Here is a 24,634-nt window from a genome sequence, read left to right as displayed (position 1 = left end):
AATGGGGAGGGGGTTCAGTGGGGGAGGCGGAGGAGTGGGCAGTGGTGCAGTGGGAGGGTGTGCAGGCTGGGAGCAGATGGAACATGTACCCATAACTGGAGCTATAAGCCAATTGTAATTGATTTTTACAGCAGAGGCAGAGTGCAGGGAGAGGTACATAGGAGACTCAGCGATTCAGAATTCTAGTGAAAAACCTGGAAAGTGGCTAAGTGGGGAGAAGCGTCCTACAACACCAAAATGGGGTCTATTTTTTTTTTATTAAAAAATGTTTTTAGTGTTTATTTATTTTTGAGAGAGAGAGAGGGAGAGAGAGCGTGCATGAGAGAGCGGGGGAGGCACAGAATCCAAAGCAGGGTCCAGGCTCTGAGCTGTCAGCACAGAGCCCGATTTGGGGTTCAAATCCATGAACCATGAGATCATGACCCCAGGTGAAATTGAGCCTTAACCCACTGAGCCACCCAGGCACCTGAGGATCTATTCCTGACAGCTAGAGGCGAGGAATATTCAAAACAGCCCGATTCTAAGTCAAGTTGACATCTGCCCACCAGGGAGTGAGGGGCTCATCCTTTTCTCACCCCCAAAATTTGGCTTCAAATTCTGCCGGCTTCAAAACATGTCAAACTATTTCCCCCCCTTTTACTTCTAAATGCTGGTTCCTAGAAGAAACCTTTCTGGGTTGCTTAAACGGGAGGGGCTGGTGTGGCTTCAGTCTGGAATTCCAGCAGTTACTCCTTCCCAACTCCACCCTCATCATTTCTTTCTTACACTTGGCTGATGGTGTGTCAGCCGGTAAATGCTTCCTGGCCACTTTGAGCTCTCCAAATTATGGTGAGGCATCCAAATGCTTGGGGGATTGCAGATCACTATATGGATTACACCCAGCTAAGAGGAATAACTGTGATTGATGATAGGATCAAGGTTTAAAGTGAATTCCATAAGGTGAAAGATGGTCTAAAATCAATAAGATAGGATGTGCCAAGAATGTGACGCACTGCATTAGGTCCAATAATCAACTGTACAAGTATGAGATGGAAAGACCTAGAAAACAATAGTTTATGTAAAAACAACAACAACAACAAAGCAAAACATGTTGTGGCCAATAACTGGTTCATATGAGATGAGCATATTTGCTTAAAAAGTAAGTATTAATAAAAGTATTGTGATCACATTAACATTTTACTGGGTTCTTAACAAAGACTGAACAAATCTTTTTTTCTTTTTTTAAAAATGTTTATTTATTTATTTATTTTGAGAGAGAGAGAGAGAGAGAGAGAGCGAATGCATGTGTGAGTGGGAAGAGGGGCAGAGAGACAGGAGAGAGAATTCCAAGCATGCTCTGTGCTGTCAGCACGGAATCCAACATGGTGCTCAATCCCATGAAACGTGAGATCATGGCCAGAGCTGAAATCAAGAGTCGGATGCTTAACCAACTGAACCACCCAGGCGACCCTCCTTTTTCTTTTTTAAGTATAACTGTTGGCTGACCAAGCACAGTGGGGAACAATTTTATTTGTCTGCGCTTTAGTTTAATTTCAAATTCAAGTCCCCTATCGCAATCTCTACAGGGTCTACTTTGCAGTTGTCAGTGGCTTCCATACCTTGTTCAGCTAGGTTCACTCGCCACATGGTTTGAATCTCCTGCAGGCCCTTGTAGGTGCTCCTCTGCTCATCTGTTGGAGAGCCCCCCAGTCCTCAAGGAGACATCCTTCTTTCCAAATAGGCCAGTCTTCTTATGGCTCTGCACACACGCTATGGCCATTTGCTCTTTCATTCATTTTTTCCTGTACCCCTTGGCCAGCCACTATGTGCTAGGCACTGTTGCAGGAACTGGGTGTTCAGTAATGAACAAGGCACGGTCCCTGCCCTCATCAAGCTAATGTTCTCATGTGGGTAGGCAAATCCTAAACAAAAACTAAAAAAAAAGATTAAAAAAAAAAAGGTATGAAAAGTTACCAGGTACTTGAAAAGCCTTCCACTTGCCTAGACTTCTCTGAATGTCACCTCCTGCCTCCTAATCCAGCTCAAGTGCTTTTCCCTTGAAAGCAGAAAACTGCCCCAGCTCTGTCTTCCCTGAACTTCTGGTGCCCAGGGGCTTGTAACACATAATTAACACTCAACTGGTCTCTAATTGTTTCCCCAGCTAATTTTGCCTCCCAATAGACTGTAGGAGACATAAGCTCTTTGAAGTTATAGGATATACCTTCAATTTAAATATATTCAGTTCATCTCTGTCTAGAGTGCTCTTTAAAGGGAAATGCAAAGCACAGTTAAAACACAAGGAGGTTTTAAAGCTGATTCCCAGATAACAAGAGAACTTCCAGTGTCTCTAAATTCCTCTAGAATAAGAATGTAAAGTTAGAACAATAGTTTGTTTATTTGCTGAACCTACCTCCTCCAAAGAGTCCTAGACTCTGTAAGGAGATCCTTAAGGCAACAAACATACCTTACATGGAGTAGTTGTCGGATTAGAGGGAACAGCAGGAGAGAAGCATCCACCAAGCTCAAAAAGGGAGGAAACATAAGGGCAAACAATGGCAAACTCAGAAAAATGCTCAATCCAAAGCTGAGGCCAAACAACATTCTTTGGGGCCCTCATGTTCTATAGAATAAAAGCGCCAAACTACCCCCTACTGAAACAATACAAATGGCCATCAACGGAGGACCGCAAAGAAATAGTGGCACCTTCATATGGTGGGCCGGCATGTGGGAGGAGTAAAAGTAGGTGAAGCTACATACACTGACATGAAGAGATGGCCACTACTACTTGCTTTAAGAAGCAGATCTCAGAACAATGCAGATAATATGATCCTTTTCATTTAAGAACTATGTTTATATATGTGTAGAAAAATGCACATAGAAATATATACCAAACTGTTAACAATGGTATTTCTGGGGATGGGGTCATAGGCAATGGAGTGGAGGAGAGAGACAGGCAGGGGAATTTAAGAATTTTTATAACTTCTGGGGAGGGGCCAAGATGGCAGAACAGCATGGAAGTCTTTTTTGCATCTCATGTCCGTGAAATACAGCCAGATCAATACTAAACCATCCTGCACACCTAGAAAACTGATTTGAGGATTAACACAACAATCTGTACAACCTGAACCACAGAACTCAGCAGGTATGCAGCAAGGAGAGGTGAACTGACGAAGAGAGAAGTGGCGGAGGGCAGGAAGCTGTTTTTGCTTGCTGACAGAGGACGGAGACGGAGAGGAGAGTATTGGAAAAGCACCCCCCAAAAGCAGCTGGAGAGAAAGTGGAAAAGTGGAAACAGCCGCAGGGACTGAACAAAAAAGGGAGAAAAGAGAAAGCAGAGGGTTTAAGTTCCATGAAGACTCTATAAATAGGGGGAGTCCAGAGTCCGAAACACCACAGCTCAATACCTGGCAGTGCTCTGGTGAGAAGGGTGAATCCCCAGGAGCAGAGTGAAGTCCGGAGGTCTTTGGGCCACATGGGAGACAAGGTTCCTCTGCTGGAAGGACATTTGGTAGAAGCTGTGTGGCCACCCGGTCCCAGCAGACCCCAGAGAATGGCCGCATTCGCTGGTGCTGGAAGAAGGTCGTTAAGGGTGAAGACTGGTGCCAGATGTGTGTTGTGATTTTCCATAATCCCTGAAATTCTGCTGCTACACAATCGCATGAACTTTTTCTGGGGCGGGCTGGCACCCAGCCTTAGTCTCTGGGCGTCGGCAGCAGCATGGTCCCGTAAATGTTCCTGAGTGCAGCTTGCACCTGGCCTTTGCTCGGTGAGACCCTCCCCCAGAAGGTCTGAGTGTTTCAAAGCCGAGGTCCCTCAGAAGTAAGGGGTCGGGAAACACAGCCGCATCTGAGATAAAACTCAGGAGGGAGGTGCTGCCTGGCAACCTGATGGCTTGGTCGCGGAGAGTGTAAAAGTGTGGAGTGACTGGAAGCCGGAGACAAAAGACAGGTGTATGATCACCGATCGCGGAGGACAGAGATACTAGAGACTGGGTAGCTGGGTGTCGCCATTTTCATCCCTCGGGCGCATGCGCACAGACACCTACAAGCGCGACAACAAAACCACCCCAGTAAGATAAGCAGCGCCATCTAGTGGAGAACGGAATCATCACACTAAGCCGCGCCCAGCTGGGTCAACCTCGCTCTTCATGAACACCACAACTCTCTCTGCCTGCTTAGTTTGTGGACTATAAAGTGCTTCACAGTTTGACTTCTCGGGGAAAACAATGTAATTTCAATCGTATTTCAGTCTGTTCGCTGGTCCATCTATTCAATTTTCTCTCTTTTTTTTCCATTTCATTTCTTTTTTTTTCTTAAGCACAGAAAGAAAAAAATCATTTTTATTTTCAATTTTTATTAAAAATATTTTTCTTTTTTTTAATATATGAAATTTATTGTCAAATTGGTTTCCATACAACACCCAGTGCTTATCCCAAAAGATGTCCTCTTCAATACCCATCACCCACCCTCCCTCCTTCCCACCCCCCATCAACCCTCGGTTTGTTCTCAGTTTTTAAGAGTCTCTTATGCTTTGGCTCTCTCCCAAAAATATTTTTCTTTAATTTTTTTCTACTATATTTTTTACTTTCTTGTAAATCTTTCAAACTCTATTTTACTTCCAACATTTCATATTATTCTATTTCATTGTATTCGTTTTTTAAAATTTTCAAATGTTTTCCTTTTTTTTCTTTTTCTTTTTTCCTTTTTTCTCTAATCTATCAAGCTCCTTTCAACAACCAGACCAAAGCACACCTAGGATCTAACGTCATTTATTTGAATTTTGTGTGTGTGTGTGTTGTTTTTAATTTTTTAATTTAATTTTTTTTACTTTATTCATTCCTTTTCTTCCTTCAAAATGGCAAAATGAAGGAATTCACCCCAAAAGAAAGAGCAGGAAGAAATGACAGCCACGGACTTAACCAACACAGATACGAGCAAGATGTCTGAACCAGAATTTAGAGTCACGATAATAGGAATACTAGTTGGGGTTGAAAATAGATTAGAATCCCTTTCTATGGAGATAAAAGAAGTAAAATCTAGTCAGGATGAAAAAAAAAATGCTATAACTGAGCTGCAATCTTGAAATGATGCCACGGCAGCAAGAATGGATGAGGCAGAGCAGTGATTCAGCAATATAGGGGAGAAACTTGTGGAGAATAATGAAGCAGAAAAGAAGAGGGAGACTAAGGCAAAAGATCACGATTTAAGAATTAGAGAAATCAGTGACTCATTAAAAAGGAACAATATCAGAATCATAGGGGTCCCAGAAGATGAAGACAGAGGGAAAGGGGTAGAAGTGTTATGTGAGCAAATCATAGGGGAAAACTTTCCTAACCTGGGGGAAGACACAGACATAAAAATACAGGAAGCACAGAGGACTCCCATTAGTTTCAACAAAAACCGACCATCAGTAAGGCATATCATTGTCAAATTCACAAAACACTCAGGCAAGGAAAGAATCATGAAAGCATCAAGGGAAAAAAGTCCTTAACCTACAAGGGAAGACAGGTCAGGTTTGCTGCAGACCTATCCACAGAAACTTGTCAGGCCAGAAAGGAGTGGCAGGATATATTCCATGTGCTGAATCAGAAAAATATGCAGACAGGAATTCTTTATCCAGCAAGGCTGTCACTCAAAATAGAAGGAGAGGTAAAAAGTTTCCTAGACAAACAAAAATTAAAGGCGTTCATGACTACTAAACCACCCTGCAAGAAATTTTAAGGGGGAGTCTCTGAGGGGAGAAAAGATGAAGAAAAAAAAAGCAACAAAGACAAGAAAGGACCAGAGAACACCACTAGAAACTCTAACTCTACAGGCAACATAGTAGTAATCAAAAATCTCCCCAAAAACAAGAGTCCAGGGCCAAATGGCTTTCCAGAGGAATTCTATCAAACATTTAAAGAAGAGTTAACACCTATTCTCTTGAAGCTGTTCCAAAAATAGAAATTGTCTTGAAGCTGTTCCAAACTCTTTCTATGAAGCCAGCATTACCTTGATTCCAAAACCCCACTAAAAAGGAGAACTATAGACCAATTTCCCTAATGAACATAGAAGCAAAAATCCTCAACAAGATATTAGCCAACTGGATCCAATAATGCATTAAAAAAATTATTCACCAGGACCAAGTGGGATTTATACCTGGGATGCAGGGCTGGTTCAGTATCTGCAAAATGTGATTCATCACATCAATAAAAGGACAAGAACCACATGATCCTCTCAATAGATGCAGAGAAAGCATCTATTGACAAAATACAGCACCCTTTCCTGATAAAAAACCCTCAAGAAAGCAGGGATAGAAGGATCATACCTCAAGATCATAAAAGCCATATATGAAAGACCCAACGCTAATATCATCCTCAATGGGGAAAAACTGAGAGCTTTCCCACTAAGGGGAAACAAGACAGGGATATTCACTCTCACCACTGTTATTCAACATAGTGTTGGAAATCTTAGCCTCAGCAATCAGACAACACAAATAAATAAAAGGCATCCAAATCAGCCAGGAGGAGGTCAAACTTTCACTCTTCACAGATGACGTGATAGTCTATATGGAAACCCCAAAAAATTCCACCAAAAAACTTCTAGAACTGATCCATGAATTCAGCAAAGTCGCAGGATATAAAATCAATGCACAGAAATCGATTGCATTCCTATACACCAACAATGAAGTAACAGAAAGAGGAATCAAGGAATCGATCCCATTTACAATTGAACCAAAAACCATAAAATACCTAGGAATAAATCTAACCAAAGAGGTGAAAAATCTATACACTGAAAACTATAGAAAGCTTATGAAAGAAATTGAAGAAGACACACACACAAAAAAAAAAAAAAAAAAATGGAAAAAGATTCCATGCTCCTGGATAGGAAAAATAAATATTGCTAAAATGTCAATACTACCCAAAGCAATTTACATATTCAATGCAATACCTATCAAAATAACACTAGCATTCTTCACAGAGAACAAACACTCCTAAAATTTGTATAGAACCAGAAAAGACCCCAAATACCCAAAACAATATTGAAAAAGAAAACCAAAGCTGGAGGCATCACAATCTCAGATTTTTTTTTCTTTTTTTTTTTTAAATTTATTTTTGAGACAGAGAGAGACAGAGCATGAACGGGGGAGGGGCAGAGAGAGAGAGAGACACAGAATCAGAAGCAGGCTCCAGGCTCTGAGCCATCAGCCCAGAGCCCGACGCGGGGCTCGAACTCACGGACCGCAAGATCGTGACCTGAGCCGAAGTCGGACGCTTAACCGACTGAGCCACCCAGCCGCCCCACACAATCTCAGATTTTAAGCTGCATTACAAACTGTAATCATCATGACAGTATGGTACTAGCACAAAACCAGACACTCAGATCAATGGAACAGAATAGAGAACCCAGAAATGGACCCACAAACATATGGCCAACTAATCTTTGACAAAGCAGGAAAGAATATCCAATGGAATAAAGACAGTCTTTTCAGCAAGTGGTGCTGGGAGAACTGGACAGTGACATGCAGAAGAATGAACCTGGACCACTTTCTTACACCATACACAAAAAGAAACTCAAAATGGATGAAAGACCTAAATGTAAGACATGAAGCCATCAAAATGCTAGAGGAGAAAGCAGGCAAAAACCTCTTTTACCTCGGCCCCCGCAACTTCTTACTCAACACGTCTCCAGAGGCAATCGACACAAAAGCAAAAATGAACTATTGGGACCTCATCGAAATAAAAAGCTTCTGCACAGTGAAGGAAACAATCAGCAAAACTAAGAGGCAACCGATGGAATAGGAGAAGATATTTGCAAACGACATATCAGATAAAGGGTTAGTATCCAAAATCTATAAAGAACTTATTGAACTCAACAACCAAAACACAAAGAATCCAATGAAGAAATGGGCAAAAGACATGAATAGACACTTCTCCAAAGAAGAATCCAGATGGCCATGAAAAAATGCTCAACATCACTCATCATCAGGGAAACACAAATCAAAACCACAATAAGATACCACCTCACACCTGTCAGAATGGCTAACGTTAACAACTCAGGCAATGACAGATGTTGGTGAGGATGCAGAGAAAGAGGATCTCTTTTGCACTGCTTGTGGGACTGCAAACTGGTGCAGCCACTCTGGAAAACAGTATGGAGGTTCCTCCAAAAACTAAAAATAGAAAAACCCTATAACCCAGTAATTGCACTACTAGGTATTTATCCAAGGGATACAGGTATGCTGTTTTGAAGGGGCACATGTGTCCCAGTGTGTATAGCAGCACTATCAACAATAGCCAAAGTATGGAAAGAGCCCAAATGTCTATTGATGGATAAATGGATTAAGAAGATGTGGTATATATATACAACAGAGTATTAGTTGGCAATCAAAAAGAATGAAATCTTGCCATTTGCAACTATGTGGATGAAACTAGAGGGTAGGTATTATGCTAAGCGAAATTAGTCAGAGAAAGACAAATATCATATGACTCCACTCATATGAGGACTTTGAGACAAAACAGATGAACATAAGGGAAAGGAAGCAAAAATCATATAAAAACAGGGAGGGGGACAAAACATAAGAGACTCTTAAATATGGAGAACAAACAGAGGGTTACTGGAGGGGTTGTGGGAGGGGGGATGGGCTAAACGGGTAAGGGGCATTAAGGAATCTACTCCTGAATACTATATGATAACTAACTTTTATGTAAATTAAGAAAAAACAAATAAATAAAAAGAAAGGGGGAAAAATATTTCTGTAAAGGGTTTAATATCCAAAATTCATAAAAACCCCTGAAAATGCAACAGAACAGGACTGAACCAAAGACTTGAGCATGACCCCAGGACTGATCTAGGTGGAAGTGTGTGTGGGTGGGGGAAGGTACCAGCTCTCTTCTCTAGGATTGCTAATTATGAAGATGAAACAAACCTAGGGATGCCATGTGAGGAAAGACTGCCCCAGAGCAAAGCCAACAGAAAGAAAAGCAGTGTTAAGATGAAGAGAAAACTTAAGCCCTGAGACCATACTCCTTGAGCTGAAGCATGTCTAAAGCCAGCATTCCAATTAATTGTCCAGTTACATGAGCCAATAAAATTTTTTTTGTTAAGCTAAAAATAAAAGATATTACACATGAAGGACCCACAGATGAAGCTCTTCCTTCCACTGCCATATTGAATTGTGTTATTTAGCTTTCCTTGTGCCCCTGGCCTATCCCAGTGGTTAGTACCGTGTTTTGCATGTAATAGACACAGAAGAATGTTTGTTAAATTAAGTGACACCATTAAAATATCTTTCAAATTCTTTCCTTAAAAAAAGGATTTTTATAACTTCTGAGCTCTTGTACATTATATATATATATATATATATATATATATATATATATATATATATAGTTTTCTTAGCATGAGCATCTATTGCTTTAGTAAAATAATAAACAGTTAACAAAAGCAGCCAGAGTTTTCATTAATCTGTCTTTTGGAGAAGACACATGTTGTAGAGAACTAGATTATTACTATGTTTGGTTTGCCCCCTGGAGAATTATAGATACTCAGAGTGGTTCCTGGATTTGTACCGGTGCCCTGATAGCACATGGAAGGACCTCTGAAGAGAAAACCTAAGCATTTGCCCACAGGCTGTACATGGCTATGCCCTAGAAGACATTCTTAAGCAGAACAAAAGCATATCCAAGCCAAAGATATGGCGGGGCACACAGCAGAGAGACGAGGGGGCAGCTAGAAGCCTGTTTCATGAGTTTGCTTCCTGAATGCAATTCAAGGATCCACTGAACTGATTCCTTGACAAGTTTTTGTTTTGTTTTGTTTTTAAATGAATGAGCTACTGGAAAAATATGTACAAATAAAATTTTTTTAGGATTTTTTTTTTTTTGAGAGAGAGAGAGCACGAGAGTGCAAGTGGGGGAGAGGCAGAGAGAGAGGGAGAGAGAAAATCGCAAGCAGGCTCTGCACCCAGAGGGGCTCCATCCCACTACTGTGAGATCATGACCTCAGCTGAAATCGAGTTGTACTCTCAACTGACTGAGCCACCCAGGTGCCCCTAAATAAAGTTTTTATATCAACCATAATTTTAGGTAGTAAGGGAAAACAATATTTAAGAGATGTAGGGGTCAAGAACATGGCTTTAGAAAGATAGAGACATTTTGAATTCTGAGTTTGCCACTTACTAGCTTTGTGATCTGGGGTAAATTGAGTCACTTCTCATTGTCTTCCTCTTACATCTCCTGAGTCTCTTCTGGGGGCTCTTCCTCCTCTTTCCAGCCCTGGAATGTTGGTGGTCCCAAAGCCCTGGTCTTCCCCCTTCCCTGGGTGATAGTATCTCCCTGTGACATGCACATCAACAAATCAGGCCACACCTCACCCTTCAGCTATGTGCTCTGACTGACACCTTTCAATGGATCTCCATTTCCCACACACTAACATCCTTTAACATGCAATACATGGCACCTCAAAATCTGGTTCTGGTTTCTCTCTCCAGTCTCACTGTTCACACATTGCCCTCTTCCCTCCCTGCTCCAATTGTACCAATCACTTTTCATTTCCTAGACTCACCATTGTATGTGTTCTCTTAACCCTGGGCCTTTATAACTACTGTCTCCTCAGCCCCAGCTCTCCTCTCTCCTCTTCTCTTGGCTAATTCATCATTCTTTAGATCTTCACTCATGCCTCACTTTTTTCGAGAAACCCTCCTTAATCCTCCTGGTCTAGGCTGTGTCTTATCACCCAACCCAGTGATTTCCTGGTACCGCACTCCTCATGCTTCACTGAATAACTTATTGACACATTCAGATTGTTCAACAGATCATGCACACAGTGAAAGCAAGGGCTGTGTTTGTCTTGTTTGTCACTGTATACTTAGAATATAATATATAACCCCCAATCCTGGCACTCAATAGCATTATGATAGATACTTGTTGAATAAAGCACTGTTACGATTGCTATGATAATATCAGCAAGGTGAAATAATGGTTGAGAATTGGTCTCTGGATTCAAACATAGCCCTACTGCTTAACAGTTGTGCAATGTTTGGCAAGTAAATTAGTTTGTATGTGTCTCAGTTTCCTCATCTGTCACTCCATCTAAAATGCTTAGGTGTGGGGCACCTGTGTGGCTTTGTCGGTTGAGCATCCAACTTTAGCTCAGGTCACTATCTCACAGTTCATGAGTTCGAGCCCCACATTGGGCTCTGTGCTAACAGCTCAGAGCCTGGACCTTGCTTCGGATTCTGTGTCTCCCTCTCTCTCTGCCCCTCCCCTGCTGATGCTCTGTCTCTGTCTCTCTCTCTCAAAAATAAACAAACATTAAAAAAATTTTTAAAAAATACTTAGGTGAAATGACAGACTAAATGAAATAATGTTTTTTGTTACAAAGCAAGTGCTCAATAAATACTGGTTATTTTAACACTTAGAAATACTTAGAGCAGTACGTGGCACATAATAAGAACTTAATAAAAGTTATTATTACTGTATTTTTTGTAATGATAAAAATAATCTCTAATTAGTTTTAAAAGTTTAGATTTTTGAGTATAGATTTTCTCAAACCGCAGTATATTGGCACTTAGCAAGTCAGAATGTCTAGCAGCTATTTTCCTCTAGGAAAGTATTTGACTTCTTGGATAGAAAATTATTAGGGACATTAAGAGAGTGAGGAAGGAAAACCAATTGTGTTCAGTGGTAATAATGTTTCGGATCTCAAGTTTTGCAGTACAATGGTTGGAGTTTTACGAGGCCTTTGTTCTAAATGATGGTTCTCAAACTCTGGTGAGTATCTGCATCTACTGGTAGCTCGTTAAACTACTGATCAATCAGCTCTATCCTGTAGGTGGTTCTGGGATGGGGCCTGGGTCCATGGACTTGAACCAAGCTGCCCTGGTAATTCTGATGCACGCTGAAGTTTAAGAACCTGTGATCTAATAAAAATCAACAGGTTAAAATCAACCCTTATGCCTTGTGGCATAAGAGCAGGGGGCTCTTTGTTTCAAGTCTTTGTTGGGAGTTGCCTTTTAGGGGCTCTGAATGGCTGGTCTCTGGGAGATGTCTCTCTGCAGGGAGTGGCCTCTGAGGACTACTGTTACCTGAAGAAGAATCCTGGAGACAGCTGGCTCCACTTCCAATTGAAACGGCTGCTGAGAACCGGCTCTGGGCCTGTTGGCCAAGGGGGAGAGGAACTCCCCCCCAAAAGTGCTGGGAACACTGTTAGGAGCCCTTGCTGGAGGTGCTGGTGCAGGTAGCAACAGGGAGCAGCAGTGCTTCTCAAAGTGGGGCCCCAGGATCACCTGCATCCAGAATCACCTAGAGAGTTTGTTAAAATGAAGATTCCTTGGACCCACTCACTCCAGACCTACTGAATCAAGATCTGCATTTTAAATGAACGTCACAGATTTTTCCAAGGCATGTTAAAGTGGGAGAGCCACTGACAGATGGTTGAAGAGACCTTGAGATACCAGCGTGTTCAGTCTCTGAAGTCTGGAGCACAGTGGCGTTTCGTTTCCTTTTATCACACTCCCTTTCCCAGTAATTTGGCAAAGTTGGAGGCCCAGACACTCTGCTCAGAATCTCAGACAGACTTCTCAGATCTTAACTGGTCACCAGCCCTCAAAGACCAAGAGGGTGTAACTCGGAAAAGGTTTTTGCTAATCAAAGCATAACTTCCTTGGAGTTATTAAGTGTTATGCACTTCTCTGAGGACTAGAGTGGGCATTCAGTTTCCAGGAGCTGTCTGGTTACAATGATTTTCTTTTGAGAGAAATCTCAGTTGTGGTCGGTGGGTCTTGTCTGGATCACTCTTGAGGGAGGGCCCTGCAAAGGGCGGCACGGCCGTCCTGGCTCACTTGGCTCAGGTGAGCAAAACATTTTGTAGATGACATCTACTCTCCTTATCTGTCAAACACAGATAGATGAGCAGGGACTTGGTTGCCACAGGGGATCTTACCGCCTTGCTTTTCCCATCAAAGTCTGTCAGGATTTGTAACTTGAAGAAATGAAAGGGGGTTCAGGAGAGAGACAGTTTCTAACGAGCTGTCAGCAGGGCCCCCCTGTGGGCTGGAAGCCTTGCTCTGTGTCAGTCTGCCTCTGCACTGACTTTATTCCAATGCTATTAGGGTAAGATCCTTGAGTCTTTCTCAGAGAAAGTGGCCTGGGGCTGAGAGGGACAGATTCATAAGTAATTTCTCTCATTATACACTTGCAGTGCTTACTCACCATTTCAAAGAGGAAGAGCTATCCCAGCCGACTCTTGAGAATTTTTCCCTAGACAGAATACACATCCCTCCTACAAAGGCTTAATCGGCATGCTTTTTGCAATTACCTAAAATGGAGGAGACCTGGCTCTCAGCAAGGCTCAGTTGTAGGGCCCTTCTGTCCTTAGTGACTTCTAGAGCTGGACAAGGGAGAATTTACATAGTGCTAATATAGAGACTCTTCTAGAAGTAGGATCTACTTACATGGGTGAGTTATCCAAGGAACTAGGGAGGTTGTTAGTGTCAATGCCAAGTATATTATTGGATTGGATGGTATCTAGCGAAGTCAGAACAACATAATTCCAGTAATCCCGGAGTCGAGAAGTGACAGGTTGAATAACAAAAATGCCAGGTGCCCTAGCAGTTTTTGTTTTGTGTAGGTATTATAGATATGTTTTATTTTTGTCAGCCACTATAATATTTATTATAAAATTATGCATTCAAGATTATAATATTAAAATAATAATTAGTTTAAATAGCCTATTATCCAGGATTACAAATGGTATGACAGCCAGCAGCCCTGGAATGTATTTTGAATACTTACACAAGTAGCGCATGGATACATTCTTGTAAAATATTTGGAAGCTTACACAGCGAAAAGCCCCTTACCCGCCCATTCTTCTTCCCAGAGGTAACCACTGTCAACAGTTTGGTAAGTATCCCTCAGTGATCTTTCTAAACATTTACATACCCATGGATGTATATATGCACACTTATCTTTTCAGATAAATGAGATCATACATCACATATTGTTAGGTAACTTTAAAGAATTTAACAATCCATACCTTGGAGATATTCTCATGGCAGTAGATATAAGTCTTCCTCATTTGCTTTATTCGTTGGCACAGTATTGCATTATATGGATGTGCCCTGCTTATGTGATCATTCACTAATTGGCGGACACTAAAATTGTTTCCAACATGTTTGCTCTTACAAATAATGCCGCAATGAGCCTTTGTGCACATACATCTTTGTATACATATTCTGGTAGAATGGATTCCTGAAAACAGAACTACAGCTATTTTTACATGTGTTTATTATACCCTATATCTAACTCTCCTCATCTCTTATTTATTTCCATCAATGATTCTTAACCCTACCAGTACATTAGATTTACCTAGGGAACTTTAAAAAGTTAGGGCACCTGGGTGGCTCATTTGGCTAAGCGTCTGACTTCGGCTCAGGTCATGATCTCACAGTTCGTGGGTTTGAGCCCCACATTGGGCTCTCTGCTGTCAGCTCAGAGCCTGCTTCGGGTCCTCCACCTCCCTCTCTCTCTGCCCCCCCCCCTCAAAAATAAATAAACACTTAAAACAAATTACATAAGCCCAAGCGGCACTCTAGACCCACTGAATCAGAATCTTTGGGAGTAGGACTCGGGATTTGGATTTTCAGAAAAAAATCTGAAAATTCTCACGTGCAGTAAGGATGAAAGAATTGTTGACCTGTACATTAAACAAAATAAAACAGAACTCTAGGGTATTTTAAGATAGAACAACCAATTATTACAGAAACAGAGTCAGTCAAATAGGAGTAATCTTTGTTTACCTCTGAAAACAGCTTTAGTAAATCAAGTTATCTAGGTGAAAATAAATAATATTAAATCTGATGTTTAATAGTTGTATTGCATTTTTATCTCCTGAAAATGTCTTTTGTTATTATTGTTTTAAATCTCAGAGCATCTTCAATTCAAAGCTGTGAGCAAGGTGGGCTGGGCAGGAATGACCTTGTCCATTTTACATTCCTGGAAGCTGATGGGGGTAAAATGATGCTCCTCAATTTTAATGTGCTCAGAAAAAAATCTGAGGATCTTCTCAATGTGCAAATGCTGACTTAGTAGGCCTGGGGGTGGGGAGCTGAGATTTTGCATTTCTAACAAAGCATCTAGCTAGGTGATGCTGATGCCATTGGTCCAGGACCACACTCTGATTAGTAAACACCTAGATAAAAGGTAATGAGCTGAATACAATGGGGAACCCAATCCAATAGCAGACATGGGGTGTCATCAAAACAATGAACACATGACACAACAAAGAAAAGAGTGTAAGGAGAAGGGATGCAGGGTGGGCAAGGATGGAGGGCAAAGGATCCCTTCTCCTACATCCTAGAATCCCAAGCCCTAAACAGGGGCACATTTGTAAATCATTTAATAAAACCAATTAGATCTTTAAATTAAAACATATATGTGTGTGTGTGTGTGTGTGTGTGTGTATGTGTACATATATATATATATATATATATATATATATATATATATATTACTAATGGAAATTAGATTTTTCAATTGATGTTTTGGTGTTTTTGTCTCTTGGAAAAAAAGAACTAGAAGCAATAAGAAAATAATAAATTAAAGATATTATTTTTAATGGGCCATTTTTTCTTGAATACATTGGCTGCCTAAACGGATTCCAGAAATGTAAGCTTAATATGTGCAAGTTGTAGGATCTAAGAGGTGCTGCTGGGGCAGGAATTAGAAGATGGATTCTACCCATGCTGGAGGGAATGTTCTGAGAGGGGAAGAATCAGCCTCAACTACATTCATTCCCTCTATTATATACTTTCATGTCCCTTTTCCACTAAGCCACATAGCACTTACCAAGGCTGTGATGTTCATAATTTCATTTATGCAGTGTTATTATGTGTCTTCTCCATCAGATTAGAGAAGCCATGAGGACAAGGACTTAGCCTTTTTGTTCACCATGTTATCCTTAACACCTAGTGCAATGCCTGACGGATAGTAGATGGTCAATAATTATTAACTGAATGAATTAAATGCATGAATGAATAAATCATGAAAAAGAAAAGGTAGTATTATGTTATGATTTGAAGTTAAATTAGGGTTAAAACTAAAAAAAAACAAAACTCTCAAGAAGTCTATAGGTCCATTGCGTTAGCCACATGGAAGATTAAAACTCACACAATCTTTCCCCTCTAAATAATTTTGATCTTGTTATGTAATTCTTCTCTGTAAGCCCTTATGCCTCTTCCATTTCTAGAGCAGATGTCTTTCTGTTTAGAACTTGGAACCGTTGTATGGAAAGTTTATGATGTCAGAAAACAAATATAGTGACTTCATTGAAGGAACAAGGACTGCCTGTGGTCTTTTAAAACACAATTCAAGGGCGCCTGGGTGGCTCAGTCGGTTAAGCGGCTGGCTTCGGCTCAGGTCATGATCTCGCGGTCGGTGAGTTCGAGCCCCGCGTCGGGCTCTGTGCTGACAGCTCAGAGCCTGGAGCCTGTTTCAGATTCTGTGTCTCCCTCTCTCTGACCCTCCCCCGTTCATGCTCTGTCTCTCTCTGTCTCCAAAATAAATAAACGTTAAAAAAAATTAAAAAAAAATAAAATAAAACACAATTCAAGAACTAATAATACATTTTTAAATTAAAGTAAATTAAATTAAATTTTATCTTAGTTTTATTTGTTTTGAGAGAGAGAGAGGGAGCACATGTGAGAGCTAGTGGGGGAGGGGCAGAGATAGAGAGGGAGAGAGAGAATCCCAAGTGGGTTCCATGCTGTCAGCGCAGAGCCCAATGCAGGGCTCAATCTCACCAACCATGAGATCATGACCTGAGTCAAAATCAAGAATCAGATGCCTAACCGAGTCACCCAGGTGCCCCAGTAATACATTTTAAACATTTAAAAAATATGCTCTACCTCAAAGGGATACTGCAGGATTAATTTTCAGGTATGATTTAACATAACATATTCTCTAGAATAAAAGCACAATGTAATTTCTAATAAGCATAACATCTAATTAATTCTTTCATTGGATAAATTTTTATCACGTGACTGGCAACATGGCACAGTGGAGCAGGGGCCCTGAAGCTAGACTGTCTGTATTCACATCCCCACCATTGTCTAGCTGTGCTAGCTTGGGCAAATTGCTCAAATGCTTTTTGCTTCAATTGCCTCACCTGTTAAGTGGGATAATAAGACTAGCTACTTCAGCTGTTACTGCAATTTGTTAGTGTTTGTTAGTGTTAGTGTTTGTAAAGCACTTAGGACAGTACCTGGCATATAGTAAGCACTATATGCACGGTTTTAAATAAACAACCCCCTGTAATGTGCCAGGCACGTATGAAGCTCAAACTGGCCTCCAGGAAAGGCCAGTTTTTCCTTCCTTCTTTTTCCTTCCTCTTCCCATATGTTCAGGTTTTGTTTCTCAAATTCCACATGACTGAAATCATATATTTGTCTCTGTGATTGACTTATTTCACTTAGCATAATACATTCTAACTCCATTAACGTCTCTGTATTCTTGTGAAATCTCTTTCAAATATGTTATTTTTTTCAATAAAAACTTGATTTTTTACATTATAAAATGATACATTTGTTGGAAAGTGTCACTGTTCACTATTTTTCTATTAAAGCAACACTGTAATGCACAGCTGTATACACCTCTGTACCTACCTATCTTGTCAAACTTGTATAAGTGTCTTTAGGATAGATCCCTAGAGAAGAAATTGCTTGGTAAAATGGTATGCCTATTTTAATTTTCACCAATATTGCCAAGAAAAACTTTCATGAATCAACATCCTTACCAATAGTGCATGAAAGTGCCTTCTCTCCTGTACTCTCAACAATGTCATTTATCAATATGTAAAAATTTTTGTCAGTCTGGTGGACAAAAATGGGTAAATTGGTATGGTTTCAATTTAATAATAAGGATGATTTGGGTTATGTTTGTTTGCCATTTGTATTTATTCTTTCTTGATTCATTTTTTATATCCTTAATTCATTTTTCTATTGGTACAATGAAGCTCTGAGCATATAATAGATATGACTGATAAGCATGCTCCAAATATTTTTTCCAAGTCATCATATTTCTGTTTATGGTGTCCATCACCATACAAAGTCAGTTTTGTTTTTCTTTATGGCTTCTGAGATTGTGTCATGATTGGGAAAGTCTCTTCTACTCTAATTCTGTTTTTAAAAATCTCCTTTATTTTCTGGGGCACTTGGGTGGCTCAATCAGTTAAGCGTCCAACTCTTGGTTTCATCTCAGGTCACGGTATCACAGTCGTGGGTTTGAGACCTGCGTTGGGCTCCTTGCTGTCAGCACAGAGCCTGCTTGGGATTCTCTCTCTCTCTGCCCCTACCCCACTCGCTCTGTCTCTCTCGCAAAAATAAACTTAAAAAAATAAAAATCTCCTTTAGTTTCCATATTTTGCTAGTAGTTTAAAATATTTAAATCTTTTTAAAAAAAATTTTAATGTTTATTTTTAAGAGAGACAGAGACAGAGACAGAGTGTGAGCTCTGAATCTGAAACAGGCTCCAGGCTCTGAGCTGTCAGCACAGAGCATGATGCAGAACCCATGAACTGTGAGATCATGACCTGAGCCAAAGTTGGACGCTTAGCTGACTGATCCACCCAGGCATCCCTAAAATATTTAAATCTTAAATCCATCTAGAGTTTATTTTTGTTTTCACTTGGTACAAAAGAAAAAGCCAAATTTTTTTTATCTTAAATGAATGTGACAAGATAATTAAGTTACTTTAGATGAAGCTCTGTGCTTGAAAAGATGCAGTTTCTAAAAGCACATGCTACCCTGAAAGAGTCCTAGAAGCACACATATCTATAGCCAAAGCAGGGTCTTTGGGGAGGACAGTTTCCCTCAATATGCCAGTCCTCACCCATACTAGCTAAATAAAAATGCTACTGTGGTACCATTAATGATTTAAAATAGTACTTTATTTTCAGTAATTAATAGAAGTCAAGATTCTGCAAATCAATTGGCAAGTGTTTATATTTTAATGTAATAGTTTCCTTCATATAAATGTTTAATTATATGTTAGATGCAAATGACTTGTGAATGCACTTTATAGAGGCACTGCCCTTTCTGGCATATGTTCCCAAGTTTATAGAAAATGACTCATCTGTGGGCTAGAGAGCCACTGGGACAGAATCTCTATGAGGGCAGGAAAGATTAAAAAGAGAGGACATCTTTTGCTTTCCTTGTTCCACACATCCCTAGCCACAGGGCCATAGTCCTATATCAGTTTCCTGTTTTTGTCCAGTCAATCGATAAAGAAGCACTTTGTACACCATGAGATGTGGAAGATCGTTTTGAAGAATTCTGGATGAAAAAGTTCGAGAAATCTGTTGCTCAACAATGTGCACACAGTTAACACCACTGTACTATACGTACATTTTAAAATGGTTGAGATAGTAAATGTTATGTGTTTTCTTTTTACCACAATTAAATAAAAAGTCAATTCTGCCTTTTAGTTCTTGTTTTTCATCAACCAACACTTATTTGAGTACCTATTATGTACTAAATATATTCTTATAGAGGATACCAGGAAGTATAGTTGATAGTTTCAGTTCTCAAGGAACTAACAAGCAATTGAGTTGGAGGAGAAAGTTAAGTACCCATGAAGATGAACCATCTCAGGTAATATAATGATACCACAGGAGGAGAAAAGACACACAGTCTTATTTTTAGAAAAGGCAGGAATCTCTTTGGGCTACAGTTATAGAAATATTCGTTAGGTACTTAAATGCCTTTCAAAGGGCTTTAATATGTAGTTTCTAAAGTGACCCTTTACTGCTAGATCTAGAAGACATTATCTCTGTTTAACAGATGAGGAAACAAAGGCTCAGAGGTTGTAATTTTTCCAAGTTCACACAGGGAGCTGGGAACTAGACCCCGTCTTCCAGCTCTTACTCCTGGCAGAATTTATTTAAATTGGCACTGAAGATTTGCTGCCACAAACGTTTTGAGGGTTAGAGCAGAATCCAAGTGTGCTATGGACAGTATGGTTATATATTTGCTGAAATTAAAGATTATTCTCTCCTCTGTCATCCTGCCAAGGAGCGTGAAGTAACTTTTAGTACAAAATAAGTTTGTTTTTTTTTTTCTTGCTACTTACAGGATAGAGAAACTCAAATCATAGTCCAATAGAATGAGGACCAGCATACAAGCTTTCAGTTTCCCCACCAGATATACATAGTCCCTTAGACAGCTACAGTCTCATGAAAGACATTCCTTACCATCATGTCTGACATCATACTTTAAGGTCATAATACAAGTGGTATAACTGAGGTAGGTCTGATCTGATCCAAGTGTGACAGAGAGGAAAGCTAACTCAGACAGCAGAATAAAGTCAGTGAATTAGGATTCAAAAGCAGTTATCAGGGCTAAGCCCATATGAGTTACACACATTTTTAAAACCACATCCTGCTAGTTCAGTAGATTGATTTCTATCCAGAAAGTGCAGGAGAATTAGGTCTGTTCATACAATAACCCTATCTGATTGCACAGGGTCAAGCTACTGTTTATCTTTCCTAGGCAGAACCCATATCCTGAGCATACTCTATGTTTTTCACCAGTTACTTCAAGGCAATACAGGCTCTGACGTTCTTTCTACCTAACCACCTAAACAATAAGAAAAAGACTCTAATTTTTTTTTCCTCTAAAGTATTAGGTAAAAGTAAACACACAGACACTGTAGTCAAGAGTGTCTTTTATTTTCCTTCTTATGAGCACTCAGCCTTTTGCAAAAGAAGGGCAGTGCTGCCCTCTACTGCTGGATGTTGAAATGTCAGCAATACGCTTCTATATACCTCACTAGCTGCGTGGAATAGATTAGGACAGTACATTACACTGCTTTTGATCTCTTTAGGAATTGTTTAAAAAGAAATATGTTCTTGGAAAGCCCATTTAATGTTTCCTTCATTATCTCTTCATCTACCTTCATCTTGTATCAAGCATAGGATGTTTGAACATGACCCAATTTAAAAAAGAAAAGGAGGGGCTCCTGGGTGGCTCAGTCGGTTGGGCGTCCAACTTCAGCTCAGGTCATGATCTCTTGGTCTTGTGGGTTCAAGCCCTGCGTCGGGCTCTGTGCTGACAGCTCAGAGTCTGGAGCTTGCTTCGGATCCTGTGTCTCCCTCTCTCTTTGCCCCTCCCCTGCTCATGCTCTCTCTCTTTCAAAAATGAATAAATGCTAAAAAAACAAAAATTAAAAAAAAGGATATCCCAACCTGGGTGAGGGGTTAGGGAGAGGGAAGCTTAAGACCTTCTCTAGAAGTAAGAGGCTGTATTTGTCATGCATTTAGGGAGAAACAGGACAAGAAGAGGAAATTTTCTTATGACTTAAGGTCTACAGTCTTCCCACTCTTCTGTTATTTGAAGTGTCTTCATTTGCTTTTTGCTAAGTCTATCCATTTCCTTTTTGTTAAGTCTATCAATTTCCTTTGTGTTTTTTGACAGGAGACAATAGTCACCTTGAAATGTAGAGGGAATAGTGGAACAGTGTTTCTAAGACACTTTGTATTCTTCAGAAAGAGATAATATGGGAACACAAAGAGTTATTATTAACATTGTTATATTTTAATTAAATATTAAGTATGCTGTCTTGTTACCTTTAAGTTGCTTTGAGATTTTACAGATATCTACAGAGACTTTTTGGAGGACTCTAAATATTTAAAAACTTGTGTTCTCTGCTTTCTTTTCCATCTTTAAAAAATTTCAGAGTGTATGTCTGCAAGAGGCCAGGGCAGAGAGATTTCAGAATTAGCCTAACCATTACCCTAGAGCTACACAGGGACCAAAGTATAACTATATAACAACAACAACAACAACAACAACAACAACAACAACAACTTCTACAACTGTGTTAAAAGTGTGTGTGTGTCAGCACTAAGCAAAAATCTTTTTGTCCCAATTTACACTCAGCTATGTTAAGAGATTTACTCCCAAGTTTCAAAACTATTAAGAGGCAAAATTAGATTTTGATTGTGGGTGCAAAGCCTATGCATTGTTCTACTATGCAGCTCCTCATTCAAATCTCAAAGACAAGTGCTTGTAAACAACATCTGTGACGATGATGATGGTGAGAGCGAACATACTGAGTACTTACTGTCTTGCACGTCAGTGTTTTAAATTCATTTAATTACATTAAATCATCTAATCTTCACCTTGTGAGGTAGAACTATTATTATTTCCATGTTACAAATGAGGAAACTGAGGCATACAGAGGAAATCTAGTTCCAGAGGCCATGCTTTTAACCATACGCTATACTGCTTCTTAAGTACAAAAACTATATAGCACAACAATTTCTACATTGTGGCCTGGAACTTAATTATGTTCACCAAGTGGATAAAATCATCAATAGTTGTCACCCTATTGATGTCTCTGTTATACAAATCTCAGCAGCTTTAAAAAAAGTTCTGCTCATGGAGGTGCCTGGTTCAGATGCTAATATTAGACCCTCAGGCCTTACTGGACATACCCTTCTATGAATTAGGAAGCAACAACAGAACTTCACTTGGTCCAATCCTTGTATGCTGGTGGGGAGACGAGTCATACATATGGGAGGGAGGAGAGAAATGAGGGATGAGAAGCAAAAGTAGATGATAGTTCCACTAAGTCATGCCCAGGAAACAAGCCAGCTAATTTGAAGGAAGAGGTTGATAAGCAATCACTTTCCTTAACAACAGTGAACTCAATACAGTGAGAGAACAGCACAGCCTTAGGGTCTCTAAGCTTATCTTATTGCTCACTATTTAGCCACACAGTGGCTTTTTTTCAAGTTTATTTATTTTGAGAGAGAGAGAGACAGAGAGAGAGAGAGAGAGAGAGAGAGAGAGAGAGAGAGAGAGAGAACGCGAGCGCACAAGATGGGGAGGGGCAAAGAGAGAAAGGGAAAGAGAATCCCAAGCAGACTCCACACTGCCAGTGCAGAGCCTGATGCTGCGATCGAACTCACAAACCGTGAGATCATGTCCTGAGCCGAAGTTGGACGCTTAATGGAGAGCCACCCAGGTGTCCCTGCCACACAGCGATACTTGAACAGATCTCCTCTTGCAGCTTTGGTTCTTAAAGAAATGCTTGTTCAGCACACAAGTCAGCTTCTAAATAACATCCTACCCTTAGTAACAGCATACACCTGAATGTAACTATTCCAAAGCACTTTGCACTTGAAGTCCAAAGTGTGAAAAACTCCTCCCTTATCTGATTTGTTCCTAAGTTTAGACCTCCTGGGTATCAGGGGCAAGATTGAGTACAACAAGCAAGTGCGGACTTGCTTAGAGGTTCATGGAGTGGCCATGGCTGGCCCAGCCTGGCCTGTCTATTACGCTATGGGGCACGCTGCTCAGCCCTGAAGGCTTCAGATTTCCCAGAGAGTATATTCTAAAGAAATTTATTCCAGATGAATAATTGGAACCCAGATGTGTGGGTTCCAAGTTCCTCCCTCCCAATTCTTTTGAAGAAAAAAAGGAAGAGGAAAGCATCCAGGAGGAAGATGGTAGTGAGGATGCTTGAATAGACGTCATAGCAAACTCATAAGGCAGGAAGAATACTAGTCCTTCTTTCTTTTGACCCTATTGCCTTCTCCCTGGACACTCACTTTACCTGGCTGCCTGCTTGTCTGGGCAATGTTCGCCTCTAAAGAGTCTTTTGCTTGATCTATCCATTCAGCAGGGAGGCAGTGTTGCTCAATTCCAAGTCAAAGTGTTAAAATTAGCAATGGCCTGGAAAGCATTTTGTTTATTTCAAGATCGGCATTTTGTGTAGAGGGGTAGCCTGCAGGACTCAAGACAGAAGGATACTGAACATAATCTAAAAGAACCTAAGATTGCCAAGGAAAAAGTTTGAGACTTGGATCCCACATAATATGTAGTTCCCCTCCTTGCTACACCAGTTAACTGTTTGCTCCTTTCCAAAATTTGGAACAGATATTATGAAGACATGAAGAAAAACTGCATATGCCACTTTCTTTGCCCCTATAAGCGTTGACTTGGTTATGGAGCTGCTTAGATTGCCAATAAATATTTATTTGGACTTAGCTAAGTTGATGTTTAGGTGGCCATGGGTTGTTTTTTTCCTCCAGGGAATGACGTAAGAAATGACCATGATATTGTTGGCCAATGCTGTGAAACTCATGCTTTTCAAACTCTGCGGAGGTTGGGCTATAGGACACCAGTCTTAGCAGTTGCCCTTTGCCTCTGCTTTTGGCACCACTAAAAGTTCATTGTCATTTCACCTTTGGTGTTGAACTTGGAATCTTAGAGGGAAGCATTGTTAATGAAACACTACAGGCAGTTTACCTTTAAAAGCAGAGGCAAAGCTTCTGGAAAAAAGCAGGCGATACAAAGGTTGGCTGGTGTTGCACAGAGATTTCTTGGCTTGTGTTCATTACTTTGAATGGAAAATTCATTTTGAGATTTGTCGTATTATCCAGTGAACAGAGGCTGAGGTATTGTTTTCTTCTGTAATACCAAGGGAATGGATTCTTCCTTCCACCATTTATTGAACACTTACTAAGTGCAAAAAACTGGGGGATACTATATAGAGTATGATCTCTAGCCCAAAGAAGCTTACCATCTACACGGGGTGTGGCAGATGTGCAATGACAACAATAGCTAACATTTAGGGAGTACTTCCTATATGCAGCCAAACACTTTATATGTATTA

The 24,634-nt window shown here is 40.3% G+C and overlaps 1 long non-coding RNA gene across 4 annotated transcripts in view; it reads right to left on the bottom strand.

Moving 5' to 3' along the window:
• The window catches only part of LOC122202249, a 31,224-nt gene extending 11,076 nt beyond the window's left edge, over positions 1-20,148 (bottom strand). Inside the window, exons 1-4 of one of the 4 annotated variants that reach the window (XR_006194543.1) lie at positions 16,127-16,204; positions 15,806-15,936; positions 13,414-13,486; positions 13,172-13,277 (exon numbers count right to left, since the gene is read on the bottom strand). This is a non-coding gene — a long non-coding RNA (uncharacterized LOC122202249). Of the gene's footprint in view, positions 1-1,598; positions 1,913-3,383; positions 3,533-13,171; positions 13,278-13,413; positions 13,487-15,805; positions 15,937-16,126; positions 16,205-20,083 lie in introns of those variants that run through there. The other 3 variants (XR_006194542.1, XR_006194544.1, XR_006194545.1) reach the window with 3 other exon arrangements.
• Between the last annotated feature and the right edge of the window lie 4,486 nt (positions 20,149-24,634).

The sequence above is a fragment of the Panthera leo genome, chromosome D2 (genome assembly GCF_018350215.1).
Source record: "Panthera leo isolate Ple1 chromosome D2, P.leo_Ple1_pat1.1, whole genome shotgun sequence".
Classification (NCBI taxonomy): Eukaryota; Metazoa; Chordata; class Mammalia; order Carnivora; family Felidae; genus Panthera; species Panthera leo.
The sequence above is the reverse complement of the archived record's forward strand: the minus strand, read 5'-3'. Positions and strand labels throughout refer to the sequence as shown.